At 42.4% G+C, this 18,609-nt stretch overlaps 1 protein-coding gene across 2 annotated transcripts in view; it reads right to left on the reverse strand.

Annotated features, from left to right (window-relative positions):
* LOC138758904 (AP-1 complex subunit mu-1) overlaps positions 1-18,609 on the reverse strand; it is a 141,572-nt gene that overhangs the window by 36,125 nt on the left and 86,838 nt on the right. The window lies entirely within an intron of this gene.

Genomic DNA, 18,609 nt, shown 5'->3' on the forward strand with positions numbered 1-18,609 from the left:
CCTCCCCCCCCCCACCCCACCACACTCCAGCAGATAAAAAGCAACGCAGAGACTGTCACCCCCACCCCAGGTCTGGGAGACACTGTGATGTACATAGACCACCACCCCCTAGGTTCAGAGCAAATGCTGTCACTATCCCCACCCAAAGCTCTGGGAGACCAGAAGCAGTGCAGAGGCCATCGCCCCCACCAGCACAAGGAGAAAGAGCATCGAGATGCAGGAGCACAGACTAATTTCTCTCCAGTAACACCACCAGCTTCGCCTGAGGAGACACCACACCCTGTACCTTAGCCTGAAAATAGTGCTGCAAGTCATCAAAGTGGAGGGCATGAGGGCTCAGGTAGGATTGCCAATTGCAGACTCAAATAAACCACAATGGAGATCAAAACAGCAACTCTCAGCACGCGCAGTGTTCAAAGGTCTACACGATGTGTAAATACCTGGTAGTACCTGGTCAAGGTCAAGGCAGATGTGACATTCATATCGGAGCGTGGGCTTCCATGCCTCTGGAATTATTGGAGGGGGTTGCAATGGTGGACCCATGGTCTGTATGGCAAGGGGGAATAATTGTCACACCTCTGGTCTGGGGCACCTGCTGGGGGGGGAAGCAACTGTAATCACCAAGATTAAAGAGGTGGTTGGGGGTGGGGTGGTGGTGGTGTCTTCTTGTGATGGATCTAACCTACCAAAACACCTACTCGCTCTGGTGGATCAATGTGCACATCTCATGTAATCATAAAAATGGATGAGACGATCTCTGGGATCTCCAATTCATCTATTGATGACATTCACCAGGAGTGATGCACATAGAGGGCTCAAAGAATTATTGAGGACCCCTATCATTTATCACACAGTGTCCATGACCTACCATCAGGAAGGAGGGTTAGGAACATCAAAATCATTATTGCCAGACTGCGAAATGGCTTCTTCCCTCAGGCTGAGATATTGATGAATGGTATCCTGTAACCTTGGGTCTCTTACAAATGAAATGAGTACATTTTAATGTATATATGTGATTGTTATCTACTGTGAATTGTTATGTGTGTGCTCCGTGGTTCGTGAAAAAAACTGTTTCGGCTGCTAATAAAAGAGTCAGATAATAATAAACTTGAACATTCCAGACACCTTAATTCACTGTTGGATTGTTGCAGATATTTATTTGTGATACAATTGTATGAATGAAGCTGGCGATGGCTGAATGAGCCTCTAGAAGCACTGGCTGCATGACTCTGGCAGCATTCATTGGGCCCGGGTTTACATTTCTTCTTCATGACATGATGTGGTTTCAAGCTCTTTTATCCCACTACTATATAATCTAACTAAATGCCTCTTACTAATCAAGTCTGTTGGTGTAGAATTTGTGGTCTGAAATATAAATAAATGAAACTATGGCTACAGTTCTTCAAATACATGCCAAATAATGCCAATCTAGTGTACACGTCACTTCCCTCAGAACAACTAGTGCAGGCAGCCTTCGTACTACAGCTTGTAATTAACTTTTCTTTGGCACATCAGCAACAATTTCCACATATTTATAAAATAAATGAGGAAACTCAAACAACAAAAATGTTGACTGATCATTTCTCCCCACGGATGCTGTCTGATCTGCTGAGTTCCTCCAGCAATTCTGTCTACTCAATTATACTTGTGTGTTGCAATAAAGATAGAGGGTAACTTCTTGTTTCCTACCACTAAATAGAGTGAATTTTAATAATTTTAAGGTTAAAACTTGTATATTCTAAAAAGATTTTCATAATAAACAGGTCCTAGAGGAAGGCACTGTGCCGAGGGAAGAGAGGGATGGAAACAGGGAAGAGGGAATAGGCATACAGAAACAATTCAGGAGTGGCACCAAAGCAAACGTGAGGAACCAAGCTCAGGTTTATGGTCACGCGTACTGAGGTACAGTGAAAAGGTTCGTTTTCTGAGCAGTTCAGCTAGCCAACCAATACACAGGATAGCAATAAAAACACAATACAGAATTACAATTGCAGAGAGATCGGTTCAAACAGGTAACAGTATTTTCCTGGTGTGAGGTTTGTTCAGGAGTCTGATAACAGCAGGAAAGACTCTGTGATAATGACATTTAGATGATTAAAGTTGACCAACTGAAAAACCTCACAAAGATTAGCGTATACAGAGCCGTTGTCATACCCACACTCCTGTTCGGCTCCGAATCATGGGTTCTCTACCGGGATCACCTACGGCTTCTAGAACGTTTCCACCAGCATTGTCTCCGCTCCATCCTCAACATTCATTGGAGCGACTTCATCTCTAACATCGAAGTACTCGAGATGGCAGAGGCCGACAGCATCGAATCCACACTGCTGAAGATCCAACTGCGCTGGGCAGGTCACGTCTCCAGAATGGAGGTCCATCGCCTTCCCAAGATCGTGTTATATGGCGAGCTCTCCACTGGCCATCATAACAGAGGTGCACCAAAGAAGAGGTACAAGGACTGTCTAAAGAAATCTCTTGGTGCCTGCCACATTGACCACCGCCAGTGGGCTGATATCGCCTCAAACCGTGCATCTTGGTGCCTCACAGTTCAGCGGGCAGCAACCTCCTTTGAAGAAGACCGCAGAGCCCACCTCACTGACAAAAGACAAAGGAGGAAAAACCCAACACCCAACCCCAACCAACCAATTTTCCCCTGCAACCGTGTCTGCCTGTCCCGCATCGGACTTGTCAGCCACAAACGAGCCTGCAGCTGACGTGGACATTACCCCTCCATAAATCTTCATCCGCGAAGCCAAGCCAAAGAAGATTAAAGAATGAATTTAACTGAGCCACTGGAAGAGCAAGCAGGAATCTGAGAAGGGCTCCAGAACATAGTTCCTTGTTTAGAGAAATAACCTCAAACCATTCTCTGGCAAAAAAAAACTCTTCAGAAAAGATTTCTGAATAGACATCTGTTTTTGAATCATTTCTGTAATCATTAAAACATCCCAAATGAAAGGAACATTCAAATGAAATATCTATTTGTAATACAGTAATTTATCCCTTTAAATAGCTAGGGAGATGAGTAACAAGTAGATTAACAGAAAAAACATTTCATCCTTCTCTAGTCAGCACAGATTATGTTCAGATATCCTGCTGTTGCATGAGTGCACACAAATCTATCCCTTTCTATTTAATTCTCTTCCATCCCCACCCTAACTCTTGGTATCATCTTTATTAAGACGACACTGGGGATAGGGGGTGACAAACCAATCAAAAAGTTGGTGGAAAAATGATTGCACTCCTTTTTGGTTTACAAGAGAAAGGAGAATCAGCAAATTTATTTTAAACAAGATAAAAGATTACTATAGGTATAATCAAACACATGCAAAATTTGAGATTAATTTGCTATGCAAATTTTTTGGCTTTTACCCCAGGCATTTACAAATGAATGCTTTCTTCTTTCCCCTTTTACTTCCTCTTGCTCTAGTTAACATTGAACATGTCAGTTATTTAAAAGCACACTGTACACTTTAACCACTTCAGTATTAGAACTTACACACAAATGTACATGTCTACAGTATATCATATTAGTTCATCCTCTGTGATACTGCAAAAAAGAATATTAACACTATGTGAAATTGATAATAAAGATGCAAGGACCTGCAGAAAAATCAGATTGCCACCTCAAAGGCCCATCTCTCATATTATAACCAATTCTTTCTTTCTTCTTTGGCTTGGCTTCGCGGACGAAGATTTATGGAGGGGGCAAAAAGTCCACGTCAGCTGCAGGCTCGTTTGTGGCTGACAAGTCCGATGCGGGACAGGCAGACACGATTGCAGCGGTTGCAGGGGAAAATTGGTGGGTTGGGGTTGGGTGTTGGGTTTTTCCTCCTTTGCCTTTTGTCAGTGAGGTAGGCTCTGCGGTCTTCTTCAAAGGAGGTTGCTGCCCGCCAAACTGTGAGGCACCAAGATGCACGGTTTGAGGCGATATCAGCCCACTGGCGGTGGTCAATGTGGCAGGCACCAAGAGATTTCTTTAGGCAGTCCTTGTACCTTTTCTTTGGTGCACCTCTGTCACGGTGGCCAGTGGAGAGCTCGCCATATAACTCGATCTTGGGAAGGCGATGGTCCTCCATTCTGGAGACGTGACCCATCCAGCGCAGCTGGATCTTCAGCAGCGTGGACTCGATGCTGTCGACCTCTGCCATCTCGAGTACTTCGACGTTAGGGATGTAAGCGCTCCAATGGATGTTGAGGATGGAGCGGAGACAACGCTGGTGGAAGCGTTCTAGGAGCCGTAGGTGGTGCCGGTAGAGGACCCATGATTCGGAGCCGAACAGGAGTGTGGGTATGACAACGGCTCTGTATACGCTTATCTTTGTGAGGTTTTTCAGTTGGTTGTTTTTCCAGACTCTTTTGTGTAGTCTTCCAAAGGCGCTATTTGCCTTGGCGAGTCTGTTGTCTATCTCATTGTCGATCCTTGCATCTGATGAAATGGTGCAGCCGAGATAGGTAAACTGGTTGACCGTTTTGAGTTTTGTGTGCCCGATGGAGATGTGGGGGGGCTGGTAATCATGGTGGGGAGCTGGCTGATGGAGGACCTCAGTTTTCTTCAGGCTGACTTCCAGGCCAAACATTTTGGCAGTTTCCGCAAAGCAGGACCAATTATTGATTCATATAATGGCAGAGCCACACATCCAATTTCTCAGACCTTTTTTCCTATTGTCATAGATTATTTTTAATGATTGGAGTATTTACAGTCATAGGTTTAGAGCACAGAAATGGGCCCTTGGCCCAATTTGCCCATGCCGGCCAAATTGTCTACCTGAGCTTGTCCCATTTACTCAATCTCGTGTCTACACTGATTTCAGAATCTTTGTGAAGGCAATAAATCAGTAGCATGGTGAGCAGTTTTGCCACTTTCACACAGCAGTAAGTACAGTTTGCACAGAATTAATTAATACTGTAATTTAAAATGGAAAAGGTTCACTGAAAGTTCATGAAGACACAAAATCATAATAAAAAATTCAACTAACTCTCCAACTCCAGACAATTCATTCTTTCTTTCTGTCTGCAACGGGACAACATTTTTGCTTGTCATTGTTTTGGCTCAAGTTTTCTTTCTCTAAAAGTATAGTCTGGCTTGCTGGCATGTCCCACATCACACCACACACTCAGCAATATCATCTGATTGAACTGCAACTTTCATTCATTTGCTTGAGAGAAAACCATTTTAATTTACCCATCCCACCCCGATCTTCTCCGCTACTAAAAACTAACTTGTTTTCTCTATTTCACAGTTCGGATGAGGAGCTGCAGACCTGGAATGTGAGCTCTCTCCAGATTTGCTTCCGGCCTGCTGCATGTTTTCATTGTTGGCTTTTATTGCATCTCCACTCAAAAAGACCAGTCCCAGCCTCGTGGAGGTGCACCCTGCCTTGAGAGGTCCCATCCTCTCTGGAAGAGTCCTTCTTCTGCACCTCCCACAGATATCAGCTGTTTAATCTCTTTTACAATTTATTACAATCTGTCAGCTCCACTTCTTGCTTTCTACTCCACTGATATGGACCATGTCCCCCTGATGGAACACCCTCCCACTCCAGTATCTTCAGCAGCTACTCAACGTATCCTTAACTCTGCCAGAGGGTGGTCAACATAACACTGATTGGTTTCTGCTACATCAGACTTATTGATGTTGCATTCATTCATGCAAGGTCTTGAGTCACTCTCTTCTCACCTATGGAGTTCAACCCTCTGGCCAATGTTTGGACCAAGGCTTTCAAGAGATCTGGAGCTGATGTCCTGGCAAAAAAAACAATCTGAGCAGTGAGTGAGTTATGAGTGAGTACGTGGTGCTTGACAATGTCTTTCACCAGGTAGGTGATGACGAGAGTGGACTGATAGGGCAAGATATTAAGACTGGATTTGCTCTGCATTTTAAAAAGCAAGTACACTGAGTCAAACCTTCATATTGTCGACTGCAAACACTAGAATCTTCATTGGGAGGAAATGGAAGAGATGGCCAACGTCAAAGCCTGCCCTTGTTTTCATCCGATTCTTACATGTCACCAAAGTGTGTTCTTTACTGGAAACCTTTGATTGAGTGCCAAGTGCAGAAACTTCCTGATCTTGCATATTTTGCTCATGTACCTTGCACGGCACTTGCTCACTTTTCAAAAGGATGAGTGAAAGATGTCAACATCAACGCTCTTGTAACAATGATCACAAAGTGGTTACTGACTTCAGGAAATGGAGAGGACCACACATTCCTCTGAGAATCAGCAGTGTTGAGGTGGAGAGCTTCAAGTTCTGAGGAATAAATATCATCAACAACTTGTCCTGGTCCAGCCTTGACAACACAACAACCAAGAAGGTGCAACAATGTCTCTACTCTCTCAGAAGCCAAAGGAAATTTGGCACATTCCCAAGGTCTCTTAACAACTTTCACAGATGCACCATAGAAAGTATCTGGTCCAGGTGCATCACAGTTTGGAACAGGAACTGGTCTGCTCAAGATCCCAAGAAACTGCTGAGTTGTGAACCCAACTCAGGCCATCATGCAAACAAACCACCCCTCCATCGACCCTGTCAATATTTAATGCTGTGTTAGAAAAGCTGCCAACATATTAAAGGATCTATCCCACCCTGGTCACTCTTTTTACCCCTTCTGTTGAGCAGAAGATTGTGTATCTTGAAAATTAGAACATCTGGTTTCAAGGACAGTTTCTTTTCCTGCTGTTAGAAGCCTTTTCAATTGATCTCTCACTGGTAAAAGAAGATGCTCTCGCAATGCTTAACTGTACTTTTCTCTGTACCCTGCAGCTTGTCTTTGTACACTATATCCTGCACTCTGATCTGTGGGCACTCAAAATGACAGATGCCGAGGAATTATGAAATTTTGTCCATTGTTATCAGCTCAAATAAAGGCCTTGGTTGCAGATGGTATTCCAATCTTTCACCTCTCCACCAACCCCATTTTCTTCCTATCCCGTTACCCCATACCCAAACTTCACTTGCCCAGGGCTCTTCTATTTTTTTTATTTAGAGATACAGTATGGTAACAGGCCCTATCAATACCAGCCTGTGTCACCCAAATACACCCATGTGGCCAATTAACCTTCTAACCCTGCACATCTTTGGGACGTGGGATGAAACTAGAGTACCTGGAAGAAGCCCATGTGGACATGGGGGGGACGTACAAACTACTTGCAGCCAGTGGGCAATTTGAACCAGGGCTAATGGTGCAGTGATAGTGTTGTGCGAACCATGCCCCCCAAATCAACACCCAATGTGGGGCACGAACCTGCAAGCCTGGGATTAACACCCAACATGGGGCACAAACCCACGTCCATGCTCTGTAATGTCCCCCCTGTCTGCTTCCTGCTGCCATTACATCCACAAAGTTCTTATCACTTATGTTGCTCTGCTCCTTGCCACTTTTGGATTTGCACTGCAGATGAAACATTCCAAATGTTAACTGTTAAAAGATGTGTTCACAATGCTGATGTGTTCTGGAGAGCCAAAGGTCAGGTACGTTCAGACTCTGAAATATATTTAGACTTAAATATATTTAGGGGATATATTTCTCAATACTTTTGGGATTAATTAATGAACCATTTTAAAACTTGTTGCCAATATCCATGTAAAACAAAAGCATACACAAATGATCAAGATTTTTGAGTATTCAGTTATTGCATAAATAGCGAATTATAACTGCTTGGATTAATGCTATGTTCAAAAGTACAATGCATTTCAGATTATTCAACCCAAAAAATCCACATCAGTGGTTCTGTACTATACAAGTCCCTTCCCAAGGCCCGGCACTGAGCCCCATCTCTTTCTATTCCTTTCTCACTTGGGCATCGTCTAGCTTTCTCTAATTTGAGCTATTTGCCTCAATATCAAATTTAAGTTTCACAGTCTAACCACTAAATGGACAAAGAAATTCCTTCCGAGTTCTCCAAATAGAGAATTAGTTCAATCCCATACTGCACTAGACCCCAGCCTCTCTTCACGCAGCTTTATTTTTTTACCTCCTCAATTACAGTGCTTCGCTTTGGTCCTACTACAAATGAATGGCATGGTTGGAGTAATGGTTAGAACAACGCCTTTACAGCACCAGTGATTGTGACCAGGGTTTGAATCCTGCACTGTCTATAAAGAGTTTATACCTTCTCCTTGTCCCTGAGTGAATTTTCCCCAGGAGCTCCGGTTTCCTCCTACCATTCGAAACGTACCAGGGGTGTAGGTTAATTGAGTACAAATTGGGTGGCACGGACTGGTGGGCCAAAATGGCCTGTTACCGTGCTGTATGTTTAAACTTAAGTTTTAAAGAATCATTCTCATAGCTACCCAGCAGAATTTACATAGGAACATAGGAAGTAGGAACAGAAGTAGGCCAAAAATGGCCCATCGAGCCTGCTCCGCCATTCAATACGATCATGGCTGATCTAATTTATGACCTAACTCCACCTACCTACCTTCTCCCCATATCCCCTAATTCCTCTATCATATAAAAATTTATCTAACAGAATTTTAAATATGTTTAATGAGGCAGCCTCAACCACTTCCCTGGTTAGAGAATTCCAAACATTCACTACTCTCTGGGAAAAACTATTTTTCCTCATCTCTGTCCTAAATCTACTCCCCCGAATCTTGAGACTGTGTCCTCTCATTTTAGTTTCCCCGGCCAGCTCAAAAAACCTTCCTACATCTATCCTTTCCATACCCTTCATAATCCTACATGTTTCTATATGATCTCCTCTCATTCTTCTGAACTCGAGCGAATACAATCCTAGATGATTTAATCTTTCATCATAAGTCAACCCCTTCATCCCAGGGATCAACCTAGTAAACCTCCTCTGGACCGTCTCCAAAGCCAGTATATCCTTCCTCAAATATGGAGACCAGAACTGGACACAGTACTCCAGGTGCGGTCTCACCAGTACCTTAAACAGTTGCAACATTACCTCCCTACTCCTGAATTCAATTCCTCTAGTGATGAAGGTCAACATTCCATTTGCCTTCTTAATAACCTGCTGCACCTGCAACCTAACTTTTTGCGATTCATGCACAAGCACTCCCAAGTCCCTCTGCACAACAGCATACTGTAGTTTTTCACCCAATTTGCTGGAGATTATTCCATCTGTCATTCATGGTAAGCATAATTTCATTTTGCAAATCCTTTCTGCATCTTCTCTGATGGATTAATTCATTCCCCCCACCACACCCCCCCCCCCCCCCCAAAGTAGAACTTTGCACTCCAAGTACGATCTAAGATGGCCATATTCAACCTTTTTTCAGCCTTTGGACTCTGCTCAAAGTTTAGTAGTCAAGTTTAGCTGGTTTCTTCTGTACTTCTCCCCTCCTGACTACATAAAAAACATTTTATGATTTCAGTCTGTGGCCCCCTTAAATGTGCGAAGGCCTCCGGGTGGGTGTGGGGGGCGTACAGCCCCCATTGAGAATGGCTGGTCTGAACAATATTCTATGTGGTTATTATTACTTTCCTGCTTCTCAGTACTTCTTGTTATGTGGAAATGAATCTGTTTTCCCTTTTGCTTTACAGACTTCATTCCTTACATCTTTTATGACAGCTTGTCCTTTCCAAGTTTTACCTCATTTGGATATATTTACCAACACTGGAGAAACTCAGCAGGTCAAACAGTATACTTTATGTAGCAAAGATAAAGATATATAACCAACATTTCAGGTTGATCCTTTCATCAAGGTATGGAAACATGTTGGCATGTGTCTGACAAAATGGGAGGGAGGAATACAATCCCAAAGGCAGGAGGTTGATAATGGGAGGGAGGGAGGGCACAGCGCCAAGCAGGGTGAGGAGGGATGGCTCCTAACTAATCCACTAACTTCTACAACTACCTCGACTATACTTCCTCCCACCCAGTCCCCTGCAAGGATTCTATTTCCTTCTCACAATTTCTGTCTCCGTCCCATCCATTCCCAAAATGAAGCCTTCCAGTCCAGATCATCTGAAATCTCTGCCTTCTTCCTCAAATGTCACTTCCCTTCCACCACCAACTCAGCCCTTTTCCATATCTCCTCCATTTCCCACTCATCTGCCCTGGACCCTTTTATACTGAATATTATGTAGCAGAAGATGCTTTTTGAAATTACCTCCATTTACATTTTATTGAATTCTTTGCAGAATTAATAGGCTAGTTAAGTGTGATTTATCATTGTGGAATGTGCTAACTACTTGATTAGGCTGTCAATTTCTTTTATTGACTATATTTGAAGAATATCTTTTCTCTGACCGAATTTAATCTAATTGTACTCCTATCTCGTTATTTATTCTTTCACATTTTGGAGTTGTATTAGTTATCTGTCAGCTCTCCAACACCATTCCCTATCCATTTTTCATGGTGATGTCATTTTTTTTTTAAACATGTGGTTTTGTTTCTATCCAAGTTCAATGTTCCTCTTATCCTCATCTCAAATGCGTCTATGCCCTCTTCTAACACCACTGGACTCTTGTAAATACAAATGTATGGTGATTATTTAACATTTTTGCTGTGCTGCCAAAATCACATCATAGTCATTTATTTTACTCCTGATATTTATGTATCTGTGCATTACCTTATAATTTTCTTCAATGGCACAGGCCATTCAGCCCATCAAATCCTTGCCAAGAGAACGATCCTATCAGCCCTATTCCTCCTTGATCTCTCTCAACTGCCCTTTGATTCTTTTTATCACTGATTAAACCCAAGGGACCATCTGCAGTTACTAATTAACCTGCCAGCATGCTCTGAGGACATGGGTGGAAACTACCTGGTCAGGGGAGAGAACATATAAACTCTATGCAGAAAGCCCCCACGGCCAGGATGAAGTAACAACTCTAACTCCAGCAACTTCATGTTACCCAATTTCTGCTAATATTTTTTGATAGTTATTTAATTTGAAGATTTAAATACTTATTTTTAAAATTGACAGTCATGCACTCGGTGCTCGTCTTTTCCTTGAACTTCATTACTGCCTTAATTTCATTATTCTCCCTTGTCAAGTCACTCCTGAATAGTTTATTTTTGCTGTTCTTCCCAGATACTTTTTTGTAGAACCTCAGATAAGACATGTTTCAGCTTATTTCCAACTGTTACATGTGTGTCAACCTCACCCCACCAACACGCTCTGAAGAAAACAATTTTTTTTAATCCACTTTTTCTCGATTTCTGAACCTTACCTGTTTTCACTTTCTTAAGTCATGCATTCAAATTCTACAGCCTTAAACATTCCCTCTTGCTCATCTCTTATCTGTCACCCTAAGAACCACAGTGATTTCCCCTTCCACATTTTGGTAAGAATGTAAACATTTATACAAAAATTCTTGTTTTTTCTTTCCCTCCCTGCTAATTTTTTTGAGGTTAGAAGAACAATCATGAGGGTTTTTTTTAAAAAATAAATCGATTAATGTGTACATATTTCTTCTTTGGTTGCCTATAAATACTGTGATTGACAATGAAACAGTGACTGAATTACTACTCATGTTAATGATGAGATAGAGTTCAATGTAGATTTAAGATTGAAGCCTTAACTTTTATTCATTGACATCAATTAAATTAAAACTGTCAATATATCAATTAAAATTTGTTAAAGTTGCATTAGGGGTGGCAAGAAAATGTATTGCAATTACTTGGAAATCAGATATGGCAAGATGGAATGCAGAAATTCAAAGTTGTCTTCCTTTGGAAAAAAATTACACCTAATTTGAGAAATAAATAAATATGCTGTGTTTTTACAAATCTGGCACCCGTATACTCAAATATTAGGTTTAAATTTATAATGCTGTGTTTCCTGTTCCTCTGCACCTGTGAGAATCTCCTCTGCCTTTCATCAATTTGTAGGATTATATTAATCTTTGGCTACTACATGTATGGAGAAAATTTTAAATAAAATATTCTAAAACAAATTGTGCGCAGAAACATCTGTTAATGGGTTAATACTATTATAGATGTGGGACGCAGAAAGCAAATATGCTGGAGAAACTCAGCAGATCGCATAGTGTCCCTAGGAGCGTTGGTTACCCTATGGGTGCTGCATGACCTGCTGGATTTCTCCAGCTCATTTGCAGTGATATTGAAATGTTGAATAATTACTCTTATTCAGTACACAGAGGGAGAGGAAAAGCTGGGCGGCACGGTTGGGATAGCAGTTAGCACAAGGCCCTCACAGCGCTAGTGATTGGGACCAGGGTTTGAATCCTGTGCTGTCTGTAAGGAATTGCACATTCTCCACGTGTCTGCATGGGATTTCCACGGGTGCTCAGGGTTGTACGTGATGTCATGTATGTACTCTGACAATAAAATCTGACATGAGTACTAAACTTTAAAAGACATTTGGAGAGGTACATTGATAGGAAAGGGTTAAAGGTATATGAGCCAGACAGGCAAATAGAACTAACTCAGGAACACATCTTAGTCAGCATGGATGAGTTGGGCCAAAGGGCCTGTTTCTGTGCTGTATAATGCTATGACTGAAAACAAAGTGCTGTAAATATTTATTGGGTCTGAAGCATCCAATGAAAAAAAGTTAACATTTCAAGTCATGAGTACTAAACATGTTTTAGCTCATTAAAACATGAAAATCGAACTCTCCAGATGCTGCTAATCTGCTAATCAAATGGCACTCATTAATTTAACAGATGGCTTCACTAACAGCTTAATCACATTTTTGCCCTCTCAGAGATTTTCCTTTTACCCTGTTCATCCCTCTCTCATCCTCTGCAATTTAAAAATTAAATTGTTTTCTCAATTTGACAGTTCTTAATGTCTTTATCCTGAAATGTTACCTGGTTTTCTTTCTGTGGAGTTGGAGCGTGAGCTGAAAAGCATCAGCTTGTTAGTTTGTTATTGACTAATGAAATGCAGCCAATAAACAGAAGGGAATCTTAAGTGGGATGAAGTAAGAAAGTCTGCAGATGCTGTGATTGCAGTAAATACACAAAAGTGCCTGAGAAGCTCAGCGGATCCTGCAGCAACCATAGGAGGGAAATTCTGAGCAGTGGGAATGGCAGCCAGGGCAGTAGCAAGATCCTCTTGCATGATGTGTGAAATCTGGGGCAGCACAAGTGTCTCTGACGACTACACTTGAGAAATGCATCCAGCTGCAGCTTAGGGAAATGGAGCTGGGTGAACTGGTTCATTCTGGAGTCAGAGGAGGTGACGACAAGAATTATAGAGGCAGTCACACAGAGGAGGAAGGGAGCTGGATGACCGTCAGGAGGGGGAAAAGGAACAGACAGTCAGTGCAGGGTTCCCCTGCGGCTGTTGTCCTGCGTCCGCGGTGTCTGGACACAAGATGGCAGCGCCTATGATCACAGCAGCCACGAGGGGTTGTAGACTCCAGGGAAGCAGAGGACTGGCATTGGCATCAGGAAAGAGGAAGACTGGACCCCCCACCCCCCAGTTGGAGATGGAGAAGCAGAGGAGATGACGCACAGGACTGTGATCATAGCGGTGAACCTGTGAGAGGGTCTGTTACTGAGGAACACACAGGTAGCGGGCTGTTGGCAAATTGAGTTGAGGAACCCACATGGGTGCGGAAGACTGCGGTCAAAGGATTCACATCAGGTTGTAGATTGCTGGACTGGCTTGAGGCTGGCTGAAGGGGTACCAATTATCGGAACCAAGATGGAAGAGGGAGCTGAGGGCAGGGAAAGGTCCCTAATCACGTCGGAGATTCGGATCTGGAACTCGGGTTGTTGATGGTTTAGACTGGAGTCTGTGTGGCTCCAGAAGCACCGAAGGAGAATCCACAGACACTCAGCGACTCTGGGGTGGGGGGCTCTCTTTTGCTTCTTTCTCTGACTGCAAGTAGCTCCTGACAATTTCTGCTAATAGCAAATCTGCCTGCCTTAAAGCGGACAATAGGCAATTTGTGTAATATTACACAGCTTTTATTGAATGACAATAAAGGAATCTTGAATCTAGTATACCGTTTTGGATACTGTTGGGGGATGATCTAGCAGAAAGGCTCCAGAGGCCAGGCGTCTAGCTCTGTGTCTCAGAAGGGAAGGAGAGGAGAATAAACAGGAGATTCTGTGAAAAGGATCGAGACTCTCAGAGAATAAGTGGACTCTCAGAAGCCAGGGTCAGAAATGTCTGAATGAGTCCATAGAGGGAGGGTGAGAAACTGGATATTGTGATCCACAATGGTACCAATGATTATAGATAGTTAAAGTGAAGAGGCCCTGAAGCGTGAATATAGGGAGTTAAAAGGAAGCTAAAAAGCAGGACCTCAAGGGTGATTATCTCTGGATTGCTGCTTGTGCCAGGCACTGGTGATGGCAAGAATAGGAAGTTATGGCAGATGAATGCATGGCTAAGTTGGTGCAGGAGGCAGAGGTTCAGGGATCTCCTTGGGTTGTGGGGTTGTACCTGAAATGGAAAGGGGCCAATATCCTTACGGGCATGTTTGATAGAGCTGTTGGGGTGGGTTTAAACTAGTTAGGCAGGAGGATGGGAACCAGAATGTTAGGTCAGATGATGGAGCAGTTGGTGAAAGGGTAAATGCTATATGTAGGGAAAATGTGAGAAAGGACAGGCGGTGGATGGAACAAAAATGCAGTGTTGGATGGGTTGGAATATGTGCACTTTAATGCAAGGATTAGTACGAATAGAGCAGATGAACTCAGAGCATGGGTCAATACATAAATCTATGACGTGGTGGCCATTACAGAAAATTGGCTGTCTCAGGGGCACGAATGCCTGCTGATCATGCTGGGCTTTATATGTTTCAAAAAGGACAGGAAGGGAGATAAAAAGAGATAGAGGAGTGGCACTGCTGATCAGGGATACTATCACAGCTCCAGAAAAGGCAGTAGTAGTGGAGGGATTGTTCACTGAAACTGTCTAGTCAGGAACAGGAAGGGGGCAATACCCCGCCGGTAGTAAAAAAGGCAATGAGAAGCAGATAGGGTGGCAGATATTTGAAAGGTGCAATAATAATAAGGTTGTCGTTATGGGTGATTTTAACTTTCCTAATATTGATTGGCACCATCTTAGAGTGAAGGATTTGGATGGAGTGGAGTTTAGTAGGAGGTCAGGAAGGTTTTGTGACGATATCTATATCTATCTATATCTATCTATATATAGATAGATATCTATATATACATATATGTATAATGGGGAGAGAGAGAGAGACGCCGACTAGAAGAGGTTATACTTGACCTGGTATTGGGAAATGAACCAGGTCAGGCGTCAGATCCCTCAGTGGTGAACATTTCAGAGAAAGTGATCACAACTCTCTCCTGTACCGCAGTGCTAAAGAAGGACAGGAAAAGACAATTTGGGAAAGCATTTAATTGGGGCAGGGGAAAATATGTTGCTATTAGACAGGAGCTTGGGAGCATAAATTGGGAGCAGATGTACGCGGGGAAATGTAAGGCAGAAATGTGGCAAATGTTCAGAGAACATTTGCATGGCGCTCAGCCCAAGTATATTTCACTGAGGCATGGAAAGGACGGCAAGGTGAAAGAACCGTGGTGTACAAGGGATGTAGAAAATCTAGTTAAGAAAAAAAGGAAAGCATACAAGAGGTTTAAGAAGATGGCAACTGATAAAGCTCTTGAGAGTGACGAGATTGCCAGGAAAGGGCAAAGAAAAGACTTGGTAGAGCTAGAAGGGGCCAAGAGAAGGCCTTGGCAAGCAGGAGTAAAGCAAACCCCAAGGCATTCTACAAGTATGTGAAAAACAAGAGGATGAGTCGTGTGAGGATCTAAGGGTGATAGTGAAAACATGTGCATGGAGTTAGAGGAGGTAGCAGAGGTCTTTACCAAGTAAAGGAGGCTAAAACACTGGAGCACCTTGACCCTGAGAAAGAGAGCGTGTTGGAGATTTTGAAAAAGCAATCACCAGGACCAGATGAGATTTACTCAAGGATACTATGGAAAGAGAGGATGATCATTGCATCGTCATTGGGGACAGGTGAAGTACCAGAGGATCAGGGGGTTGCAAATGTTGCTCCTCTGTTCAAGAAAGGAAGTGGAGATAACCCAAGAAATTATAGATCACTGAGCCATACTTTAATGATGGGCAAACTGTTGGAGAAAATTCTGAAGAGACAGGATTTACAAACATTTACAGCAGCATAATTTAATTAGGGATAGTCAGCATGGCTTTGTCAGGGGAAAGTTGTGTCTCATGAGCTAATTAAATTCTATGAGGACATAGCAAAGGACACTGATGAAGGTAAACCAGTGGATGGTATATATACATATATATATATATATATATATGGATTTCAGTAATGTCTTTGATAAGGATCCCCATGCAAAGTTCATTCAAAAATAAAGAGACATGGAATTCATCAAGGAGGCCTTAATTTGTGGATATAGAATTGGCACATTTCAGGTCCTTTGGCCCTGAAGGTCCTTTGGCCCTGAAGGCAAAGGGTGGTTGTATATGGTTTGTATTTTGCATGGAGGTCAGTGACCAGTGGTGTTCCACAGGGATCTTTTTTGGGACCTCTCCTCTGTGATTTTTATTAAAAAAATGACCTGGATGAGGAAATGGAAGGGTAGGTTATAAAAAATGACCTGGATGAGGAAATGGAAGGGTAGGTTAGTAAGTTTGCAAAACTGGATAGTGTGGTGGAAAGTATGGAGAGTTGCCAAAGGTTAAAGGGACATTAATAGGATGCAGAGCTGGGCTGTGAAGTGGCAAAAGGAGTATAACCCAGAAAAGTGTAAGGTGGTTCAGTTTGGAAGGTCAAATTTGAAGGCAGGATACAATGCTGATGGGAGGACTCTGAGCAGTGTGGATAAACTGATAGATCTTGGAGTCCATGTCTATAGGACATTCAAAGTCACTGAAAATGTTATTAAGAAGGCCGATGGCATGTTGGCCTTAATTAAGCCTAGGATTGCGTTTAAGAGACCTTGGTTAGACTCCACTGAAATATTGTGCACAGTTTTGGTCACCTCACTGAACGAAAGAGGTGGATGCAATAGAGGGTGTGGGGATTCACACAGATGTTGCCTAGATTGGAAAGCATGCCTTATGAGGAGACTGAGTGAACTTGGTCTTTTCTCCTTGGAGCAATGAATGATGTGGGGGTTACCTGATAGAGGTGTAAAAGATACTGACAGGCATTGTTCACGTGGATGGCCAGAGGCTTTCTCTCAGGGCTGACATGGCTAACACATGGGGACATAGTTTTAAAGTGCTTGGGAGTAAATACAAGGGGAATTCAAGAGGCAAGTTCTTCACAGAGTGATTGGTGCAGGCAATGGTGGTGGAGGCGGGTAGAATAGGATATTTTAAGAGACTATTAGATAGGTACATGAAGCAAAGAATGCAGGGTTATGCAGTCAGGAAATTCTCAACATTTGGTAGAGTTATTATGTTGGCATATCACTGGGGGCCAAAGGACCTGAAATGTGCTGTAGATTTCTATTTTCTCGTGTTCTCTACTGCATTGCCTGCTATTTCCAAAATTTTCTGTTTTTAATCTCCCTCACAATATTTCTACATAAAAGGCACTGGTCTAAAACAATTCCTTCCTTCTCCTCAGATGTTGGCCAACCTGCTGAGTACTTACAAATTTTTTGTTTCAGATTTCTCACATTTGCAGTTTTTTTATTACACAAAATGATGAACGTGCTCCCTGAGATTCAGATCAACAAGTGAAGTAAATGCAGTTTTCAGAAGGAAGAGTTTGGAGAAATATTTGTACTGGTAGCATTGTCTACAAGTCAGGCCTTTTCAGTCAGTGCAACAAAGGACAGGGGTGGGGTGGGGTCTGGGTCAAAAGACCTCTTCACATTCCATTCTTTGGAATGTCAAATCCTCAACTATATTCATGAACAAATTAAATTGGGATAGTTGGAGTTAGATACACAGTCAGATAAGGTCCCAATGAATAGATACAAAATCAGTGGAACACAAGTTGGTTATTTTAGTGACCAGTTCTTTCCTGCCCTTAATTTTTAATCCATGTGGATTCGGTTCAAAACTTCGATAAATCACCTTTTATCACTACGATCGACATTTCTAAAGGGACAGTGCCCCACCCGATTTCCAGCGACACCGTATGCTATGGGTATTGCTTAAGTCGTTTTTAATCTGCCTTTAATTTTGTTTATTCCTGCCACACCACACCTGGTCCTTTGTTACAGATTACTAACTCCACTTCCCCATTTAGATGCATGACCTTCTGTACAGGTAGTTTAATTTTTTCATGAACATGTGTTCCTTTTTCTCTATTTTTGAAAACTTGTTTCAATACTTAATTTTTTAAAAGTTTATTTAAATTTTTAAAAATAAATTTAGACACACAGGCCATTTCTGCGCACGAGTCCGTGCCACCCCAATTAACCTACACCCCTGGTAGGTTTCAAACGGTGGGATGAAACCACACAGACATTGGAGAACATACAAACTCCTTACAGACAACCATGCCATCCCACTTCTGCTTTATAACTTTTTCTTCTCCATGTGTAACTATTACTCTACATATTGATCTGACTTCTCTCACTTGCTGGTGATGTATTCAGTATCCACATTGTATTGGTTAGAATAATGATACTTTCTGGATAGTTGGAAATATAAACAGTTTCATCTACCAAATCAGGCGTTGAATGTGTTTACATTTTTCAACAATCCAGGTAGTATTGTTTACCACTGGTGAAAAGCTGCAGGTACGGTT

Source organism: Narcine bancroftii, chromosome 3 (genome assembly GCF_036971445.1).
Source record: "Narcine bancroftii isolate sNarBan1 chromosome 3, sNarBan1.hap1, whole genome shotgun sequence".
Taxonomy (NCBI): domain Eukaryota; kingdom Metazoa; phylum Chordata; class Chondrichthyes; order Torpediniformes; family Narcinidae; genus Narcine; species Narcine bancroftii.